At 39.5% G+C, this 23,460-nt stretch overlaps 1 protein-coding gene across 2 annotated transcripts in view; it reads right to left on the minus strand.

Annotated features, from left to right (window-relative positions):
* The window catches only part of PELI1 (pellino E3 ubiquitin protein ligase 1), a 60,769-nt gene extending 55,096 nt beyond the window's left edge, over window positions 1-5,673 (minus strand). For both annotated transcript variants that reach the window (XM_079792761.1, XM_079792762.1), the window contains exon 1: window positions 5,353-5,673. The gene's annotated coding sequence lies outside the window, so the exon portion shown is untranslated. The remainder of the gene's footprint in view (window positions 1-5,352) is intronic.
* Window positions 5,674-23,460: the final 17,787 nt, after the last annotated feature.

The raw sequence follows: 23,460 nt of genomic DNA on the forward strand, positions 1-23,460 counted from the left end.
AAGTAGACTTACTTTAAATAGATGTATAAATTAAATATCCTTACTTCAAAGCAAGGATGGATAACCAGGCCCTACACAATCTGTTCTCCTCTACCACCCCGTTATCTTTCTGACTTCAATCTCCCGCTACACTCTCTCACTCTAACCCAGCCACACTGCTCTTCCTGTAGTTTCTCGCATTCTAGTCAAGCTCCTGTCTCAGGGCCATTGTACTTGCCGTTCCCTCTGCCTGGAATGTGTTTCCCAAGATTACCTGCAAGGCTTACTCCCTCACCTTCTGCAGGTTTTTACTCAAATATCAATCACCTTCTCAATGAGGTCTTTTCTGCATCCTCTTCCCATTCCATATACATATCCTCTCTTCCCCTTCTCTATTTTATTTTCGTGTATGTGTATGTGTGTAAAACTGTTCATTATGGAAATTTTCAAACATACACAAAAGTAGAGAGAACATAAGAAATCTCATATATCTATCTACCTTCAACAATTTTCAATAATATTCATTTTATAATGAATCTCTAGGGATGTTACTAATTCTGCAAATATGTGGTACCCCCACTTTTGTTTCTGATACTTTCCCCTTGAAATTATTTTAAAGCAAAAATATTGCCATCAGAGTTTAATTCATAAGTACATTATATCTCTAGAAGGTAAGGACTCTGTTTAAAAACCATAATACATTGTCAAACCTTAAAAACTTCATAATTCCGTCATCAAATATCCAGTCAATGTCCTAATTCCCCAACTTAGTTTGCTAAAAACAGAATCTTACTAAGGTTCCTATTGCATTTGGTGGATATGCCTTTTAAGTCTCTTTCAATCTTATAGTTTCCTCTCCCTCTCTTATTTCTTGCTATTTATTTCTTAAAAAATCCAGGTCATTTGCCCTTAAAAATTAAATATTTTACTTATATTTATTGTATGTCTTATTAGAATATAAACACCACGAGGCAGGGATTTTAGTCTGTGTGATATCAGCATCTAGACCAGTGCCTGACACATAAAAGATATCCAATAAATACTTACCAAATGAGTATGTGGCATTAATGCCAAAAGTCTACTGCCCATCCAATAGCAAAATCTTCTCTTTTCCTGCTGAGTCTGACTTAGGACTCCCAGTTTACTGAACATTAACACTCCAGGCAGCCACCACCAAGCAATCAGATTTGGTACCAAGGTGAAATCTATTTGCTAGCCCTGCTTTAGTCTTCTTCAAAATAAGTGTGCTTCTATCTCCAGATTCAATATATACCTTTATTTTTAAATTGAGCTGAAGTTTAGAATAATAAATTATTGACTGTCATCCTTGTCAAGTATGTTTAAACATTTCTTAGCTTATTTTACAATTTAGAGAAGAAAAAAAAAGCAAATTGTAGCCAAAAAAAAAACAAAAAACTGTAGAAGATGGTGGAAAAGTGGGGGTACCACATATTTGCAGAATTAGTAACATCCCTAGAGATTCATTATAAAATAAAAACCAGCAATACATTTTTTTGAAAAGGAAATAAATTACATGTGTATTGAATTAAAAACTTAAAAACACACTCAATATGAATGGTCAAGATAACTGGGGGATGATAAATGTCAGGATTGTCCCACTTATAGGCACCAGAAACATAATCTATTTTCCTGTGAATGGTATTTTAAGGTGTATAAAAGTATTACAGGGATGATACAAGAACTACTATGTAGAACCCTATTTTTCTGAAAGAGTTTATTGTGGGGGAAAAAAACTCGAAAAACTAAAACATCTTGTACAATATTCTGAAAAAATAATCAGGTCTTCTTAGACTCATTTATAATTCATTTCTCTTCAATTACTTGATGAAGTTCTTTTCCTCTAAGTTCATTTCTGAAGGAAGCCATGTTAATTTAAAGGCTCCAATCAGATGTTCCTGTTTCCATTACTTATTTCTATTTAAAAGGGGGGGGGGGAGCAGAAATTTTCTGACATTCACTCAAGAAATCTTGTGCTTTCTCTTAATTACTTGCAAATTCACTCAGCAACAACAAAAGCTATGAAGAACTTACTGCGTGTAATATGTTAGGCAATCATTTTTAACCTTTGGAGAGAAAAATTATTAGGAGTGGTCTTTCAAGATAACATTAAAAAAGCTAATGATATAACCTGAAATTATATCTAGTTCTTCCCGTGACCAATATTTTTTGTTTTGAGGTTCCCACGCTTTAATCTGGGGAACTTTTTATCTGGCAAAGGTCAAGCTTAAAGAAAAACAACAGTAAATGGCCACTACCACATGTGTAAAAAAAATCTCCAACAACCCCAAATCCCTGGAAAGAATGACTTTTATTATCTTTTCCTGTGTGATCTATTTAGAGCAAATCTGAAAAAGATGGCTAGAAATCTATAAACAGAAAGTGCTGGGTGGAATTTACTGTTTATAGACTTTAGCTAGAATTTTATATAATGTTGCCAGGACTCTTTAATATTGTACTCTTTTAAAACATCTTCATCAGGTTTCCTTCATTTGTTGATTTTCTCCTTTCTTTCCACTGGCTCGCTCTTAAATTTGTTTCATTCTCCTCAATTAAAAGACATTAATGTAACTTTTGGAATAACATGATTTTTTCCAAAGAAACTCCTAGAACTATGTCAGTGCTGCCATATACTTGTCATAATGAAATTTTAATATATAGTTAAAATGTTTGATAATCCACATGAGCATTTCTGATTTAAAAAATACTAGATTAGGTTCATACTTATGCGCCATGTAAGATGTATGTATGTATGTATGTATATATATATATATATATATATATATATATATATATACATATATATATATATATATATATATATATATATATATATGAGAAGGTTAGAAAGATAGTTTTCAGTTCTAAGTCTTTTGGCTTAAAATCTTTATCAGCTATTTTCTATCTGAAAATAGTCATTCACAGAGTAGGATTACTCTAGTCCTTATCATATAACCTACTGGACAAGGTATATTCTGAAACGACAGAACCTTTAATGTACAAGTGACATTTTGAAAACCTGAAAGGAAGCTGAAACAAAGTCAAATGGAAACATACAAGGACTTCTTTTTCCTTTACCATTCAGCACTACTCAAGTCCCTGCCCTGTACTTTTCAGTCATTTCTTTTAAGGGGTCCCAAAGAAATCAGTAAACCTTCAAAGTCAGCCTTCACCGGTCAACACTAATTTCTGCATATGGACTCTAGTAATTGAGCAAAGGTGTTATGTTAGTAGCTTCCTTAAAGTTCAATGCCTCTGGGTAAATTTGGTTTATAAATGCTACAGAAAAAGTGCAACATAACCAACTGTAAGATCACTGAAATGACAATTTTAAGGAGAGCAAAGATTTCATTCCCCCCACCCCATATCTGCCACTAAGACACAAGTTCCAGCTCACTTTTTTCCCAACTCAAATACTATTATTACATTGCAGCACTTCTATAACAGTAATAAAAACCTAGGTGAGAGTTTTCACTTTAAAAGTTATATATTTATTAGATGACATTATAACCACTTCACTACATGCAACTTTCCATACATTTAACTGTTCTATTTTCCAATTGTTTTAAACTCAAGTTCTCTTTTAACATACTACAGAAAGGGAATTGGTTAGGTGGTTGGGGAAACTATAAAAATAACAAATGTCTCACTTTCCTTTTCTGATGGAAACATCAGAATCTAAAATCTGGGGGCAACTAGGTAATTCAGGATAAGTCAAAGCACACACCATTACTACAGTTCTGATCATCATTCACCTCAGGAAATAACTAGTAGAAAAGATGCTTGATTTAAATTTTTGGTACCTTCTAGTTTGGCTCAACTACCAAAAATACATAACTTGTCCTCAGAGTTTAGTATTTTCCTCCAGAAGAGGCTGTTGGTATGAATAAAAAACATAAGGAATTCATATGTTGTATTTGCACAAAAAGGACAAGGTTTTGAGAGATGTAAATCTGATCACTCTGAGAAAATATTTTCTTTATTAGTTATAAAAAAAATCATAAACTAATATAAAACGGTAGAAAAGGAATCTCTCCCACAATCTAAAATTTTTAATTCACATCACTATGCAAATTAATAATTTTTAAAGATAATTATGTTTCTCCTCAATCATAAAATACATATTCAATGGAGAAACAGACAAAGCCAGCTCTGAAACAAAAGATCAGCTGCTAACAAAATAACGTTTTGTAGAGTAAGTACACAGCCTTTCAACCAAAACAGATAGATAACCTTTTCATGCACTTAAAGCTTCAGTCCTTAGCACAACCTGCACCTATGGGTAAAACCCTCATTTGATAATTCGTTGATACACTTGTTTTTGATGGTTGCTGGGGATGTTAAAACCAAGACACATTTCCTTGGTGTCGTGATTCAGTTTTGTCAAGCCTGCATTTAAAAACCTCTGTCCTTCCCATTCCCTTTATCCCTGCCTCTCTTGCCTTTAAGAGACTTGCCTGCACAAAAACAAAAGTAGACGGTGAACTGAGTTTATGATTTACTGTATTTCCCCCCACTCTGGGCCTTTTTAAAGAGTCCTTTGAGGTTCTAAGGTTCAAACACCATGTAAGAAGAGTTATTGTTTGAACTACCTAACAATTACCCAGACTTCTTTTAAGACTTCAGCTAACCTGTAAGTGAATGAGCATGTTTAACTTTTCCACGGGGCAATCGGGGGACGAGTTCCAACTCATAAATGCTTTCAGGTGCTCAGCCACCAGGCGCGGTGGAAGACCCAGCGTATCCATCAATTAAGGGTGTTCTCCCGGGCCTCAGTTTACCCGCTTACAGAAACGGGCTTAGTATTACCTTGTTTCGTAGGGGCCCCGGAGTGTCATTAATTAGCGTTTCAAAATGCTCCGAGGTCCAGAGATGAAAAGAAATGCGAGGGACACGCAGAGATGATGACAATAATCATAACAATAAAAAAGAATGACTAACTTGGAAGTCTGCGTTACGTAAGGAAGGCGAAAGAAGTTAGAGGTTCGCCCGAACAAAAGAAAGCCCACCGCCCCCTTTGTTTCCCTTTCATTCTCTCTTTCCTCCCAGCCCCCGCGGAGCTCCCCTCCCGCAGCACGCGGCCGGCGCGGGGCGCGGACTTGGCCGCGCGCGCCCCGCTCCCAGGCGGAGGGGGAGGGCGCGCCGGGCCAGCTCCTGACAAAGGCTCTCCCTCCTCCGGCGAGGGCGCGGGATGCAGGCGCCGCAAACTCCGCTCCCCGCCGCCGCCGCCGGCGCGGGGCCGCGCAGGAGGGAGAGGGAGCTGGCCCGCCGCCCGAAGAATCCACCGAGGAAGTTGCGCGCCCGCCTCGCCCGCATCCCGCACCGGCCCGGCCGCGGCGCGCCGAGCCCACTCACCGGACAGTTGGTGGTGGCCGCAATCCCGGCGCGGCTCCGAGACCCGGGGCGAGGGGGTGAAGCGTGCGTGCGCTGGGAGCGCGAGCAGACAGCGCGGCGTTTCGCCGCCGCCTTCCCCGCCAGCCAGCCAAGCCGGGCGACGGGAAGTTGGCCGCCCGAGCCGAGCGCCGAGGTGCCGCGGGCGCAGGGACTGGCGCCGGGCCGCTTTGTGGTGCGCTCTCGGAGGGCTCGACGCAAATCCAGCGCGCGGCACGACGGTGCTGCTGGTGGAGGCGGCGGCGGCGCCCCCCGACGGTCCCTCCGCCTCACACTGCCTCTGGGTCACTGACACACTCTCGGAGGGAGGGGAGGGACTAGGGGAAGGGCGGGGCCCGGGGGAGGGGGCCGGGGCTGGGCCGCGGCGGGAGGCGGTTTCCGTGGCGCCGAGTGGTCTCTTGGGAGTTGTAGTTCTCCCACAGAAGCAAGAAGGGCTACATTGTTGAGGATGCTTTCTGCTCGCTGGGCACTGCGCATGCTGGGGGGGGGGGGGGGGGGGGTTTGGGGGCGGGAGCGGGGGGGGGTGTCGGCCCCCACTGTTACTATGGTCACCGACACAGTAAGGAAGAGAACGTGTTTAGTGCTGCTGCTCACTGAACAAGGCCCTTCTTGTATTATGGTGCTGTTAGAGATCCCGCCCTTAGTTAGTCTTCCCTACATCGCTCCACCCCCAACTCCTAGCCTCACAACTCACAAGTGCCCAGTGAAATCTGATTTCCTCCCCATATGTCGGTCTTCCCTGCTGCTTAATTTTATTCCACAAATTCTAAATCACAAAATATTTTCTTCCCCTCCTTCAAGTGAAAACTCTCTGCCTCAAACCCATCCACCCCACACATACCCCCTCCCCCCCACACATACATCTTAAAACTTGTAGAAATGTAGCGCCTTCTAGTAACTTAACAATTAGGTTCTAAAACTGTTAGGAACATCATCCCTATCAGAGGTTCGCCCCCCACAGTAATTATTTTCACTTAAGTAGTCACCTCTAATTTTAAGGCCAGCAAAAGTAAAGTTCAGGGTTAAGATTGCTGTATTTTACTTGATCGGTGTAAAATAGTCCAGATTATTTTAAGGGCTACAATTTTTAAGAAATACAAATTTCAAAAAGTGCAGATTCAGAAGATAGGTGGAAAGTTGAAAATTGTTTGCTATATATATATTGGCAAACTCTTTTGGCAGTAAGAGAAGTCTGAACCAAGGGCTGAGTATGCTGTTGGGCTGGTCAGCTAAGTCTACACCCACAGATGGTGGAGGAGGGTGGTGAAAGGCAGGACAGGACTGACTAAAGTCAACTTGTCTCAAGCTCTTTGGTTTTCTTTCTCTGCCTACCTATAACCTCATAACCTGGAAGAAAAAAAAATGTTTAGAAATCAGAAACACATTTAAAGTAGGAAAAGCCAAGGTTTTTATTTTTATTTTATGTTTAAATATAATTTTATTGATTTCAGAGAGGAAGAGAAAGGGAGAGATAGAAACATCAATGATGAGAGAGAATCATTGATCAGCTGCCTCCTGCACGCCCCCCATTGGGCATCCAGCGTGCAACCTGGGCATGTGCCCTTGACCAGAATCGAACCCGGCACCCTTCAGTCTGCAGGGCGATGCTCTATCCACTAAGCCAAAACAGCCAGGGCAAGGTTTTTACTAGTAAATAGTGTCTCAAGATTAGAAATCTTTATGTTTGCAGACCACATAATTACTCATTCAAAAATATTTATTGAGAATATCCTAGGTACTATATTAGAACCCAAAACAGGGATACAAGAATGTAAAAAAAAACACTCCTTGTTTTCAAACTGCTTACTGTGCAGAGGAGGAGACAGGTAAATAAACAGACTTAGTGAGGTAAATAATCCTATCTAATAAAATAGTAATATGCAAATTGACCATCACTCCAACACACAAGATGGCTGCCCCCATGTGGACACAAGATGGCTGCCACAAGATGGCCAGCAAGGGAGGGCAGTTGGGAGGGACCAGGTCTGCAAGGGAGGGCAGTTGAGGGCGATCAAGCCTGCAGGGGAGGGAAGTTGGGGGCGACCAGGCCTGCAGGGGAGAGCAGTTGGGGGGTACCAGGCCGGCAGAGGAGGGAAGTTAGGGGCAATAAGGCTGGCAGGGGAGCAGTTAGGCATTAATCAGGCTGGCAGGGGACTGGTTAGGGGGTGATCAGGCTGGCAGGCAGAAGTGGTTAGGAGCAATCAGAAAGGCAGGCAGGCGAGCAGTTGGGAGCCAGCAGTCCTGGATTGTGAGAGGGATGTCTGATTGCCCGTTTAGGCCCAATCCTACCAGTAGGATCGGCCTAAACAGGCAGTCGGACATCCTTCGAGGGGTCTCAGATTGGAGAGGGTGCGTGCTAGACTGAGGGACACAGACACACACACACACACACACACACACACACACACGTGCATGAATTTCATGCACCGGGCCTCTAGTGTAATAGGAAAGTACATCAGGTGCTTTAATACACAGCTATCCCAAACTCAGGCAAGGTTGGGGGATGTTTCAAAGAACATTTGAACTTGAGGATGACTAGGAGTTTGTATATTTTGGTAGAGGAGAGGGGAGAGGGAAGTGATTGAGAGCATTGAGGGGGTTGTGGAGAGCAGCAAGAGCAAAGTACTAGAGTCATGAGACCGAAGAGTATTTTGATTCAGCAAAGACTTCAGCAATGCTGGTGGTAGAATTAGGTTGGGAAGAGTGGCAAAAGGAGACATAGAAAAGGTAAAGGAGACAGCTTAGTTCATGAAGAATCTAGTACAGCATGCTGAGGAATGTGTACTCTTTTCTGGAAGCAATGGAAAACTCCACCAGGATTGTGAACAGATGAAATTTTGATAAGATATGCATCTTAGAAATGCATTTTATACATTTAAATAAAGATGAGAGCCTGAACCTAAGGCACTGGCAGGAGACAGAACTGGGGTAACCAAACACTATTTGAGGGATAGAATTAATAGAACCTAATGAGTAACTGCCAGTGTTTGGAGATAAAGAGTGAAGGAAAGTTATCCATTATGCTGCTTTTGGTTGCCAGTAGCAAAAACAAAATAAAACAACAACCCAACTCTAACTGGTTTAACCAATAAACCAGTATTGACCTGTCCAGATAAAAAGTCTTGAGAAAAGATGAGCTCTAGGGCTGAATAATTCATCAGCTCAGTGGTGTCATTTAGGACACATGTCTTACTTGTTTTATTGCTTTCCCTTCCTTAGTATCAACTTTATGGTCAAATGACAGTTGCCAACAATTCCTGTGGCTGAAAGTTTTGCCAGTAGGTCCAAGAAGAGAAAAGAACAGAGTCATTTTTGGAAACTTTCTTAGAAAGAAGAGAAAATGACTTTCCCAGTAGCCTCAAGAATTGATTCAAGTGTCTCCATAACCTAAAAACGGTGGTCAAGGCATGGTATGAGGCTAATTGTCCTAGGGTAAAGACATATGCCATGTTCCTAGACCCAAAGGAGCTTTCCACAAAGCTGTGCTGAGGAGGTGTGGACATCCCAATGAAAGTTCAAGTGATTATCCAAAAGAAGAAGAATTGAGGCTGAGAATGGGTTGGAGATGGGGACCACAATATCTGCTACAGGGAAGAAGGATAACAGATTTCTGATTATGAGCTAGTGTTGCCACTCATTGAGTTAGGGAACACAGGAGATTGAACAGTTTTTGAGGGGGAATTTGATGAGTTTGGACATCTAGGTGGAGAAGTGGCATGAGTAGCATATACATATATTAGAGTCATATGTCATATAGATATACATATACATATATATACATATACATATATATACATGACATATATATATGACATCTATATATATAAAGAGCCAGGGTCTGTAATGACTGAACACCGGAAGTCAGTCCTGCAGTCCAGAACACTGCAGGTACAGCGACCCAGCACTTACTGCTGAGGGGGGCTGTAGATCAGGACCAGAGAGAAGCCCGGAGAGAGAAGCAGGATCTGATCCGCAGCCTCTGTGGCAGCTGTTGATCAGCCCTTGCCTCTCTTTCTCTCTGGGCCTCGCCAGCAGCCGCAGTGGCTGCTGATCAGTCCCACCTCTTTGATTAGGCCTGGAGATAGGCCCAGAGAAGCTGACTGGCATAGAAACTGACCAATCAGAACCAAATCTGGGTGAACTGCGAGGAGCCAATGGCTGCCTAGGAGGAGGAGCTTTTCATGCTGACTGGCATAGAAACCAACCAATCAGAGCCTAATCTGGGTGAACTGTGAAGGCAGAACCTCAGGTGGGGGCTGAGGTGGGGTTTTAAGGGCAACAGCTGTTTGGTGTAAGGTGTAAGAAAGCAGTTCAATTTTTTAATGACCGGTTTGGCAGTATAGTGCATATGGCTGGCTATCAGTCCAGATATAGGGATTATGTATTTTTGTCTGCCAAGAGCATCTCTTCCTGCTGAAAAAGGCTTTCGCCTCCACTACCCCCCCCCCCCCCATTTAAGCAATCCTATCCTATATAATCTATCTATACTAATAAAAGAGTAATATGCTAATTAGACCAGGTCAACTGGCCATCTTCTGATGTTCGACTTCCTTCCAGACAAAGCCATGGTGGTGGGGGCCAAGGCAGAGGCAGTTAGGGGCAATCAGGCTGGCAGGGGAGGGCAGTTGGGGGCGAGATCAGGCTGGCAGGGGAGGGCAGTTGGGGGTGACCAGGCCAGTAGGGGAGGGCAGTTGAGGGTGAGATCATGTCTGCAGGGGAGGGCAGTTGGGGCGAGATCAGGCTGGCAGGGGAGGGCAGTTGGGGATGATCAGACAGGCAGAGGCAGTTAGGGGTGATCAGGCCAGCAGGGGAGGGCAGTTAAGGGTGATCAGGCAGGCGGGCAGGTGAGTGGTTAGGAGCCAGCGGTCCCAGATTGCGAGCGGGATGTCTGACTGCCAGTTTAGTCCCTATCCCACACAGGAATTGGACCTAAACCAGCAGTCAGACATTCCCCAAGGGTAAGGTGACCAGATCGTCCTGCTTTTTGCGGGACAATCCCGATTTTTAACAATTTGTCCCGCGTCCCACAGCGTTTTAAAAAAGTCCCTATTTTTGATCTTTCCAAAAATAGGGACTTTTTAAAAGAAGCAGTTTGGGCACTTAGAAGAAAAGATTAGTAAACTTGAAGGCATAGCAGTAGAAATCTATCCAAAATAAAGCACATGAAGAAAAAACCGAAAACACAAAAAGAAAAACAGAGCCTCAGTAATCTGTGGAATAATAGCAGTTATTCTGATATATGTGTAACTGGAGTTCTAGGTGAGACAAAGATGAGAGGGGGTGACAAAAATTATTTGAAGTACTATAGCTGAAATATTTAATGGAAATTGATGGAACCCAGCAGGAAGAGATGCTCTTGGCAGACAAATATTAGATGGAACCCAGGTTCTCAAGAAGCTCAATGAGCCCTAAGCAAGGTAAACACACACATTCACAGACACTCACAATTGTGGAAAATGTGATAAGAAGAAAATAAAAGCAGTCAGTGGTGGGGAAAAGTATATTCTGTACATAGAGAAACAAAGACAAAAATTCAGTAAACTTCTAATCAGAAACTCTGCAAGTCAGAAGCCAATTAAATTGCTGGGGTGAAGGGGTCCCAATATATGATGATGGGAGATTTGACTTTGGGTGGTGAGCACACAGAGCAACATACAGATCTTGTACCATAGAAACCCAAATGGTCATATTAACCAATATCACCCTAATACATTTAAATAAAAAAAGAAAAGAGTGCTGAAAGAAAAAGAAAATCTGTTATATAGAATCCCATATTTAGAGAACATATCTTTAAAAAATGAATGCTAAAGAAAACAAAAGCTGAGAGAATGTTGCCATTGGAACTATATTACAGAAATGTTAAAGTAACTACTTTAGCATTAAAAAAAAAACATATGGAAACTTGGATTTATACTATGGAATGAAGAGTGCCCAAAATGATAATTATATGGTAAATATAAGACTTTTCCCCCTCATTAAATTTTTTAAAGAAGATAAGTAACTATTTACAGCAAAAATTATAATACTAAAATAGAGTTCATAACATACAGAAGTAAAATGTTTGACAATAGTACATTATATGTGAAGTGTTATACTAATATTTGAAAGTAAATTGTTTTAAATTAAAAATGGATATTCTAAACCTGAGAACAGCCATCAAAAATAAAACAAATAGTTATAGCTAGTAAGTCTATACTGGAGATAGAGTGAAATCCTAAAAAAATATATGGTTTAGAACAGAGAAGCAGATATATAGAAGAAATCCGTGTCCCTAATGACCATGGAGCTAACAGAAAGTTTCTGGACTTTATGTGTCCTGACTTCTTTTAAGTGAGAAAGAAATAAACATCTATCTTGTTTAAAGCCATTGTTATTTTGTATTCTTATGTTATGTAAAGCTGAACCTAATCAGAACAGCCACAAGTCTATAGTAGCTTCATGAAATTGAGAATATTCCTGGGATTCACGTATTTGTCACTAAAAATTCCAGGGCTAGTCCATCTGTTGGATGAACTTCACTTATTATTAGTTTGATAAGTTTTTTCCTTATTTATTTATTTTTTTATTGTTTAAAGTATTACATATATTAGTACATAAAGTTTTTCTTCAAGAGGTAAATATATGTGAAGTGCTTAGTGCAGTCCTGGGAATACAGTAAATGCTCAGTGTATATATTTTGAAATTGAGCCACAATAATGTAGATATATATCAATTTAGACAAATAGGGATTGGCAAAATACGTCTACAGTTGTTTGCATGAAAAAGAATACAATAATTAATAATAATACAAGAATAAACTCTATGTTTCGCATACTCACAACTGTAAGCCCGCTTTTGCCCAGCCCTGTATGTTGCCATTTGTACTCCAAAGTCAGGTGTAGAAAATCAAGGTGGCATTCATTTATATATCAAAAGCTGTGGATCTCTTTTTGAAATTACCATTTTACCTCCACCATACAGTTCTGCATAGATATTCAAAAGATGCAGTGTTTTGAATTCAGGACTGTTCAGATAAGACAAATGAATAAGGCTCTAATTACACCAGCTCTATCTTCATATCTAGTTTAACACCTCTACTTCCTTGACCAAAGCAGCTATGTTGTTGCTTAGCTACACTCCCTTTTTAAAAAATATATTTTTATTGATTTCAGAGAGGAAGGGAGAGATAGACACATCAATAATGAGAGGGAATCATTGGTTGGCTGCCTCTTACACATTGGACCAAGCCTGCAACCCAAGCATGTGCTTGACTGGAATCGAACCTGGACCCTTCAGTCCGCAGGCCGATGCTCTATCCACTGAGCCAAACCAGCCAGGGCTTAGCTACACTTTCAAATTTGGTATAGTCATTTCAGCGAGAATGTGGATCCTGGGGGACTAATAAGTTAGTTTTATTTTGTATCTCTTAAATTATAAAAAGTTTTTAATCTTGGGAAGTTGCTCAGTAAATTGTAACAAGTTTCCTCCACCACTTGACTACATAAAAACCCTCTTCCTACTCTCCTCTTAACATACATGAAAAAGGTACTCAGGATATAAAATAAGGGAAAATCACAATATTGACAATTTTCTTCAAAATATCATGCAGTACATCTAATTTGCTAGTAAATGATGCAGAGGAAATTGGACACACCAACCTTATAATTTGAAGAAACTGCTGCAAACTTATTTTTCTCCTTTTATTGAAAATGTTTCATCTGCTGCAAATAAATATATCTTTTCATTTCAGTAAAAATTTCTCACATCTTATACTGACAAATAATTTATTAGTTCATATGTGCTAAAAGTTGTTTTCTTGTTTTGTTTTGTTGTTTTACTAAAAGTTCAGGCAGATTTCTTTTTGGAATTGGGAAAATCCTAAACTGCCTATTAGACTCTTGAGATTCCCAGATTTGAGAGTAATAAAGGTGTGCGTGTGTGTGTGTGTGTGTGTGTGTGTGTGTGTGTTCATTTTAATATTCAGATAATAGGTAGGTGTCTCTCAGAACTCTTACCTCCCAGCATTCCTCCACAAAATAAAATTATCTTTTAATGTCCTCAAAGTCTCCAAATAGCTCACAGTCAACATGGAACATGCTCCTATTTTAAACCTGTGAATGGCACATAATTTGAAGGCCTGGGCTTTCACTCAAAAGATTTGTAGGCCCCAAATGCTGGCTCTGACATTTTAGATATATTTGGAAAATGTCAAAGACAAGCTAGTTAAGATTTTAATGTTTTAAAGAAATATGCCTGTATACCAAAGAATGCCACCTATATATTCTTAATATTAGTGCAATCAACAATTATGTAAGCAATTATTTTGGAACTTTAAAAAATAATGATAAGTAAAAAACTCATGAAAAGAAGATTGTGTTTCCATTCCTATTTATTTATTTTTTTCATGGAAAAATGACATACTTTTGCCTTTCAAATTTTGTGCATTTATTCTTTCATTGAATGCTTATTGAGTATCTACTATGGTGCATGGATACAAAGATTAATTTGTCATATTCCCATCCCTCAAGAAGCTTATAATCAAGTGAATAGATAAGTGCAATATAATTTATAGGTGCTTTTCTAGAAGTATGTTCAGGAAATAGTAGGAATGTAGAGAAGGGGATAATCAATTTTACAAGAGTATAGAGTCAGAAAACATTTCAAAGAGAAGATGGTGATTGAGCTGAGTCCTGAAAAATGAGTAGGTGCTCACCAGGAGAGCCAGGCATTCCCTTAGAGCTTGCACTGTGAGAAAAGACATGAAGAGTGAAACAGCTGGGCTCATTTAGAGACCTACAACAATTCAGTATGGCCAGGTCAGAGTGAGATGTGGACCCTAAATGATGAGGTTGACAAATTTACTGGAAGCAGATCACAGAAGTCCTTGTATGTCATGCTATGCCAAGGAGTTTGGAACTGAGGAACTGTCGGAAGATTCTAAACAGAGGAGTGACATAAGTCATATTTAGGTTTGAACACATTGATCAGTTAAGAGAATACGCAATAATTCAGGTGAGAGATGATGGACAAACTAAGTAGCTGTGGAGAATGGAAAGAAGAGAACAGTTACTAAAGATGTTTAAGAGGTAGAATAAACAGGACTTGATTGCTGGTTGGATGTGGGAAGTGAGGAAAAGAAGAGAGAAGGATAATTTTGAGATTCCTGAGTGTGTAACTGAGCATTATATATCGGAGTTATTCATTAACAAAGTAAACACTAGAGGAGAAGCAACTTTGTGGATCAAGCTCTAGGTAAAATAAATTGCACTTGAATTCTGGATTGAGCCACTATTTTGTAGTTGAGTAATTTCAGGCCTCTCAGTTCCTTCAACTGTTAAAGGGGATAAATACTATATTAGTCAGGGTTGTTCAGAGAAAAAGAACCAACAGGCGATATAGATAGATAAATGATAGATAGATAGATAGATAGATAGATAGATAGATAGATAGATAGATAGATGGATGATAGGTGAAAGAAAGGAAGAAAGAAAAAAAGGAAAAGATGTATTATAAGGAATTGGCTCACATGATTATGGAGGCTGGCAAGTCCCAAGATATGCAGTCAGCAAGCTGGAGACACAGGAGAGGGGATGGTGTGGTTGCAGTTTGAAAGCTGTCAGGCTTAAAATCCAGGAAGAGCCAATGTGTCAGTTTGAGTCCAAAGGAAGGAAAAGGCCAATCTCCAAGCTCAAGGCAGTCAGGAAGAAGGAAATTCTTTCTTATTTGCAGGAGGGTCAGCTTTCTTGTTCTATTTAAATAGGCCTTCAATTGATTAGATGGGGCCCACTCCTATTAGGAAGGACAATCTGTTTTACTCACTCCACCAATTCAAATTCATGCAAAAAATATCCTCACAGACGTACCCAGAATAATGTTTGAAAAATATCTGGACCTCCCCCACCCATGGTCCAATGAAGTTAACACATAAACGTAACTACCACAAGTACTTATCTCATATGGTGGTAGTAAAGATTAAATGAGATAACTTATGGCAGATGCTTAGCACAAGTAAGATCTTCATAATGTGATACATGTTAGCTAGTATCATCATTGTTTCTCTACAAGCATGTCAAACTCGTGGCCAGCGGGCCACATGTTTGACATGTTTGCTCTACACACTCTTCCTGGGTGATCTTATCCACACTCTTGGATTTAGTGATTGGATGAATTCTAAACATTTATTTCATGCCTATTGGATAGCAACACAATTCCCATTTTAATTCTCACTATTTCATCCTCTCAATCTTTCCTTGTTAGTTATCTGAGTTACTTTAGTAAGTAAAGTAGCAAGTTACTCCCTAAACTCCTCAGTTTATATATATATACTGTATAATTGATTTCAGAGAGGAAGGGAGAAGGAGAGAGAAACATCAGTGATGAAAGAGAATACGGATTGGCTGCCTCCTGCACGCCCCCCACTGGGGATCAGCCCACAACCCACGCATGTGCCCTTGACCAGAATTGAACCCAGGACCCTTCACTCCTCAGGCCGACGCTCTATCCACCAAGCCAAACCAGCTAGGGCTAAACTCCTCAGTTTTTAAAAATCTCTTGGTAGACCTGACTACAGAAATCTTGGACTTTGCCAATAGAATTTTTCTATGTGAGCTCTCCCTTTCTGAGGATTGATTCCTCACAACTAGCTCTCCCAAACTGGTCCTGCTTTAATATTTTCTCATAATTCCCCCATGCAGTTTCACATCCTGCCTTACTCATCTGTCCCCTCCTGCTTGTCCTGCCTCCACAGTTACCTCTCAGAGATCAGTTTCTTTACAGCCCCACCCCACTGTGTCACTGTACGAAGCTCCCAGCCTCTCAACCTGAGTCACCACACGCCCCCTTCTAGTGTTACCAGCCCAGGTTCCTGCCCCCAGCCTCTCTTCTCAGATAAAATCAGCATTGCTCATCAGCAGAGATACAGTTCCATCCATGTGACTAGACTTAGCCAGCCTGCAATTTTTCAATTTATGGGAGTACGTTTCCAAAATGTATTATTTAAAAATCCGTTATAATTTAGAAAGTTTCAAAATATACAGAAGGAGAGAGAACTCTTTAATGAACCAACCCCATGTACCCATCATTCAGCTTCAACACTTTTCAATTCCTGGTAGATCTTGTTTTATCTCTACCCCACCACACCCACTGGCCTATTTCAAAATAAATCTCAGATGCCACATAATTTCATCTGTATTTTCTTAAAAAGTGGGTATCTTTATTTCAAAAACATAGCTATAGTATAATTATCACACATAAAAATAAAAACCCTGAATATTTCCTTAATATCCTCCAATATCCAGACAGTTTTAATGAATTTGGATCCAAAAAGGAATATATATGCCATTGGTTGTTAAGTCTCTTAATCTCTCTCTTTAAAAAAACAAACAAACAACTATATATTATGAAAAACTTCAAAGTAAGCAGAACAATATATGTAGTAAACACTCAGCTTCGCAATGATCAACAGTCTGTCATTCTTTATCAGCTATACCGCCACCTACTTCCCAATTTTCATTGCATTGTTTTTACAGTCTTTTGAGGTAAAATGTACATATATTTAAATGTACAAATCTTAGCTCTACAATTTAAAAAATATATATTTTATTGATTTTTTACAGAGAAGAAAGAAGAGGGATAGAGAGTCAGAAACATCGATGAGAGAGAAACACCAATCAGCTGCCTCCTACACACTCCCCACTGGGTATGTGCCCGCAATCAAGGTTCAACTGCCTCCTGCACACTCCCTACTGGGCATGTGCCCGCAACCAAGGTACATGTTCCCGACCGGAATCGAACCTGGGACCCTTGAGTCCGCAGGCCGATGCTCTATCCACTGAGCCAAACCAGTCAGGGCTTAGCTGTACAATTTTTACAAATGAATGTACCAATGTAACCCACAACCCTATAATCACATAGGAGATTTACATCTTCCTAAATGGTTCCCTGTTGCCTCTTTCCACTCACAGGAAACCACTGCTTTGATTTTTTGTTTTGTTTTGTTTTATCTTAGATTAGTGCCTATTCCAGAATTTTATACTCTCATATCAAGCTTCTCAGGATAATGCCTGTGAGATGCATCCATGCTGTTGGATTAGTTTGTTTCTGATAATTGCTATCACTATTAAATATGTTTATTCTTTTTCCTGTTGATGGACATTGGGTCAATGCAAGTTTTTGGTTATTGAGAATAAAGCTGCTGTGAACATTAATATAAGAATCTTTTTGTACATATGTTTCATTACTTTTGGATACATTTCTAGGAATGGTATTATTTAGTCAAAGAGTAAGTTGCTGTTTAACTTTATAAGAAACTTTTCCAAAGTAGTTTTACTATTTTACATTCTCACTAGTAAGGTATGAAATTTCAAGTTGCTGCATATTCTTGCCAACATTTGTTATTGTTAGTGCTTAGTTCTCTTTTAAGCTCCGAGTCGTGTATGTGTGTGTGTGTGTGTGTGTGTGTGTGTGTGTGTGGTGGTGGTGGGGGGAGGTTGTTGTTCAGTAGAATTTTTGATCTGGATTTTGCTGATTGCATCCACATATGTTTCACATATTCCCCTTTCCTTTGAATTTTCTGTAAATTAGTAGTTAAGTCTAGAAGCATAATCAGATTAAAGGTCAGTTTTGGCAAGATCATTTCAAAGGTGGTGTTGTGCACTTTCATTAGAAGATTCATAGTGATTTGTGTTCTTTTATATGCCATTATGACTTTGTGGTATATTTCCAGAAATACGATTGTTAGATCAAAGGGTAAATGTATATATAATTATTCTAGATTTAATTTATAGGATTTTAGGGGCTCATCCTATATAATAAAGATGTAATATGCAAATGGTCATTATGCCATGAAGCGTAATGACTGACCGAGTAATGACCAGATCACGGATCAGCAGGAGGGTGGGGAAGTGAGCTACAAGTAGGTGGTGGAGAGCTACAGAAGGGGGCAGGGCAGCAAGCTATGAGGGGGGAGGGCAGGGGAGCAGAGGGAGCTACAGGAGGGCGGCAGCAAGCTACTGGCGAGCTAATGGCACACGGATTTGTGCACAGGGCTACTAGTTATAACTATAATATGCTATTTAAGGCATTATTAGCCAGTTGTAGTAGTTTTGCTACATGGAAATGCACACACACACATGCACAGTCAAATCTCATTATTTGTAGTAGTTAGATTCTATAACGTCATTGTGAACACTGAATTACAAATATTGAATCATTGCTCCTAGAGGAAATACAGGAGTAAGTTCCTAGGAGCATCTGGTTATGACATTTTAGTTAACTGATCAATACATAACCTTGTTTCATGTGTACATATATTTAAGGACACCTTATTTAGACCCTAGACCAGTGATGGCGAACCTATGACACGCGTGTCAGCACTGACACGCATAGCCATTTCTGATGACACGCGGCCGCTGAGGCGGCCGCATGCCGAGGATGAAACATTTGCGAAATAATGTTTTTTCCTCAAAGTGACACACTACCCGAGTTATGCTCAGTTTTTTGGCGAAGTTTGACACACCAAGCTCAAAAGGTTGCCCATCACTGCCATAGACGGTGTGGCTCAGTTGGTTGGAGCATCATCTGATACACCAGAAAGTGGTGGATTTGATTCCCAATTAGGGCACATATTCAGGCTGTAGGTTTGATTCCCAGGCGGGGCATGTTCAGGAGGCAACCAATCCATGTTTCTTTCTGACATTGATGTTTCTCTCTCTCTCTCTCTCTCTCTCTCTCTCATAAGAAATAAATAAATACACCTTATTTAACATAAATTGTTGATTCGTTAACATTGAATTCACAATCAACAACACTATAACTCATGCCTGAATGAAGCTTATCTAACACACTTCTCCATAAAGCAAAAATCACAGTTTTCTTGCACTTAGGAACACTAGAAGCACCTCAGCATTACATTTGTGGGCTCTTTTAAACAATAAAATCACCTACAAAGTGCACGAAAAACATGGCACTGAATGGACCACAAAAAAAGGCACTTATTTACAGTCTGAGAGCTGAAACAAGAAGGCAGAGCACTAGGAATGAGAGCGTCAGATGACTCAAATCTCAGCTCTTCTGTGCATGTTCATGAATGACCTGCAACTACAAGTATTGATTTGGGGGTTACAAATACATTTTAGTGAGTAGGCAAATTCACAAATACGTATTCCATGAATAATAAGGATCAACTGTAGATATATATATATATATATATATATAACAGGGTTCTCATCTGTTCCCAATCCACACAAATTGGGCAACTAAAAAGAAGAATGAACTTCCTACTTTCAGCACACTTGATGGGACTATATTCCCATGAAACTTGGGTTTGGTGTGGTATTCTGACTCCAAATATGTATAGATTTAAGGGTAATCATGAGTTATTGTATTCAGAGAAGTAAGAAAAATTGGGTATTAGATATGTTCAACTCTTTACTAAGAAAGAACCCTGCCTAGGGGGAAAAACAATATGATATGTAGAAGTGAAAATTGATGAAGTCTAGAAACATAAATACATGTAAGTGTCTAAGAGAACTAACAATCTGACTAGAAAGAAAGAGAAGATTGAGGGCTGTGTACCTTAATAAAGGCAAAGAATCCAGTTTTAAGATATTCCAGAGAATGGAAAATGAGAGACATATTACCTAACAAAGATGTCTGGTGACTAGAAGAACCAATTTACCTGAGAGCTGAGAAATAGAGGTGTGGTGCAAACACACAGAACAGACTTTGCCTCACCACTGAAAAGGAAAATAATCCTGATTTGAGGGTGTATGTATGGGAATCTCTAATAAGATTAGACCAATTAACTCCAGAATATGGGTAAAAAGAATTGTCTCAACCTGGGTGTGAATCTTAGAGAACAATGTAAGAGTCTGATTAATTGAGCAATATCAAATTAGTGTAAGAAATAAGATGGCTTGCCATTTGAGACAGCATGAAAGGACCTAGAGAGTATATGCTAAGCGAAATAAACCAGTCAAAGAAAGACAAGTGTCACATGATCTCACTCATAGGTGGACTCTAATGAACAAAATAAACTGATGAACAAAATAGAACCAGTGACTTAGAAGAATGGGGCAAATTGTCGAATCTCAGAGGGAAGGCAGGAGTGGATGGGTGGGTGGGAAGACATCAACAAAGAACTTGTAAGCATATATGCATAACTTAAGGAACACAGAAAACAGGGTGGTGAAAGTCTGGGCCGGGGGAGGCAGGCTAGAAGGGGTCAATGAAGAAAAAAGGAACATATGTAATACTTTCAACAATAATAAAAAAAAAAAATAAAGAGCCAAAAGAAAAAGAAATAAAACTGAATGCCCATGATTTATACATTGACATAGATTTGATGCCCGCTAAGACCTCTGTAAATTATAGTCATACATTTTGCTTTATTACTAAGCAAATGCTGGAGTCAAGAACAGGGTGAGGAATACTACTGGAGACACATAAGATAAAGGACTATTCTCCAAATATTAGCATGGCAAGTACCTTTTCCACCTCCAACCCCTAGTATTATTCTCTGGGGCAGCAACAATAGAAAAGATACTACGGGACTTTTGCTTCAGACTCATCCTTAAGTTTTCTTTCTAGGTCAGATATCCAGCCTCAGATATTTCTTGGAGTCAAGTCACAGAGCATTCTATTGCTATCTTGGGACCCTTCACCACAGCCCTTGTATCCTGATGCTGAGAGACTCCAGCCTCCTTCCCAATCTTAACCAGGACTCCTTTAAACTCTTCTATACTTCTCTCTCCTAAGATACTCTCATAATAACATGTCCTAAACCATGGGTTGCTAGCCTGGGTTTCTTTTTGTTTATTGGACATCTTGCTTGCACTCACTGGTTTCCCTCTGGATTTAAGAATTCCAAAGATTAGATCTAGGAAGTTAAAAAATATCCCTTGATATAGAGGACAAAAAGGTGCTGAAAATGCCCATTACTATCACAGATACCTGCCATTTATTTTCTCACTGTCCAGACTTAACCTTATTTAGGAAAACTGTGGGAAGTAATTCTTATCTTCCAGAAGACAAGCATTCAAGAAAACTCTGTCACTCAGAAGTAGCTTTACTGATTGTTAAGAATAAAAAGGAATTCAGTAAAACCCTTGTCCTGTTCACTTAAAGTAGTTTAATTGATATAAAATAAGAAAATAAGTCCTTTCATAATTTCAGGGTCAGTTTGAACTTTTGTTTATTCAATTTCTAAATTTCATTGTTCAATTAGAACCATATAATACTACTAATGAGATTATTTTGCTATCCAAAACAATTTGTTGCTATTCACTGCTCAACCATAGCTATCTACCCTCATCTTTTACTCTCCAATTCCAAATTACTGCAGATAATTCAAATGGAGGGGTAGAGTGGGCTAGGGGTTGTAGATAACTAGGTGATATGTAATAATAATAAAAGCATCATATGCTAATTAGACTGGACGACCTTCCAGATGAAGCCAGGGCTGCGAGGGAAGCCTGGGTCCCGGGTGCCAGAGGGAAGCCGGTGCCAGCAGCAGGGGAAAGGAAGGCTTACTCTTGCATAAATTTCATGCACAGGGCCTCTAGTGAAATAATAAAATTAGAACAGGTCAAATTACTTTAAAGACATGTCCCAATGTAAAGTTCTGAGAGGTAACAAAGGGCCTGATTAGTGACCATGTGTAATGTTAAATTATAGTCAGATCTAAGCATGGGAATGGTCTTTAGCTGGCAGTTACTGTTGCCTCTCACCTTCATCCTTAAAAACATGTCTGCTATGTTGCAATCATTGAGCAAATGCCAAATACCGTCTTGGATGTTCTGATCTCGCCAGAAATTGCCCCCACCCCAAGCTCTTATCGACTCCCTGGGAAAGCTTTCAAATTTCCAGTCTCTAACATGCCACACCTAAATCCTGGCCAACCAAACCTAACTAGTATGTGGTTCAAGTGGTCCCTTAGATCACTTGGGTGACCAAAAATGTCCAGGGAACAGAAGAAAAATAGAGCATTGTTGATAACATGTGCCTGTTTAGAGCTTATATGTGACTCTTAACACAGAGAGAAGAAATTGCCATTAGAATTCTATTGAGTTCTGCCCTGGCCAGGTGGCTCAGTTAGTTGGAGCATCATCTTATACACCAAAAAGTTGCAGGTTCAATTCCTGGTCAGGGCACATACCTAGGAATGTGAGGCAACCCATCAGTGTTTCTCCCTCACATCGGTATTTCTCTCCCTTCCTCTCTCTAAAACAAGTTTAAAAAACACATATCCTTGGGTAAGGATTAAAAAAATAAATTCTACTCAATTCAAAACATAGTCATATTATATTTTGATTAATAAGCATAAAAACCTGTATAATAACTATAAAAACCTGTTCTATAGGTATAGAGTAGTGAGCTTGATACAAAATAAGAAAATAAAGCCTTTCATAAATTGACTTTCAGTTAAAACTTATTTATTAAATTTCTAGATTTAATTGAACCATGATTATATACCACTTATGACATTACTAGAGGCCCGATGCACAAAATTCATGCAAGAGTAGGCCTTCCTTCCCCTGGCTTCCGGCAACGGCTTCCCTCGGGCTCGGCTTCGTCCGGAAGGACGTCCGGTCTAATTAGCATATTATGCTTTTATTATTATAGATTTTGCTATTATAAATAATTTGTTGCTATTCATTCCTCAACAATAGCTATCTACCCTTATTTTTACTCTCCATTTCCAAATTCCAACAGATTATTCAACTGGAGGATTAGATTGAGGCAGGAATTGAGGTCAAATAGGTGATACTTACTAGTGAACACAAGGAAATGAAATACATAATATAAATATTTGACAGTTCTATTTGATTATGAAATCAGTTAGGTGTTAAGATTTAGAAATACAACTGCTTTGAATTTTTACTGATAATATGCTGAATTGTGGCCTTGGCTATTGATATGGTTGGCCACTTATGAATAAAAGGTAAACATTTATATGTGACAACACAAGCACACTGGCTGGTCTAGAAGAAACTTAAAATCTATCATTATAAATGTAACAGAGAAAATGCAGTCAAATAACATAGTAAGACAAACAATAGGTTATCTCAGGGTCCTATATGGCAAAAATCCTAA

The sequence above is a fragment of the Cnephaeus nilssonii genome (genome assembly GCF_951640355.1).
Source record: "Cnephaeus nilssonii genome assembly, chromosome: 15".
Lineage (NCBI taxonomy): Eukaryota > Metazoa > Chordata > Mammalia > Chiroptera > Vespertilionidae > Cnephaeus > Cnephaeus nilssonii.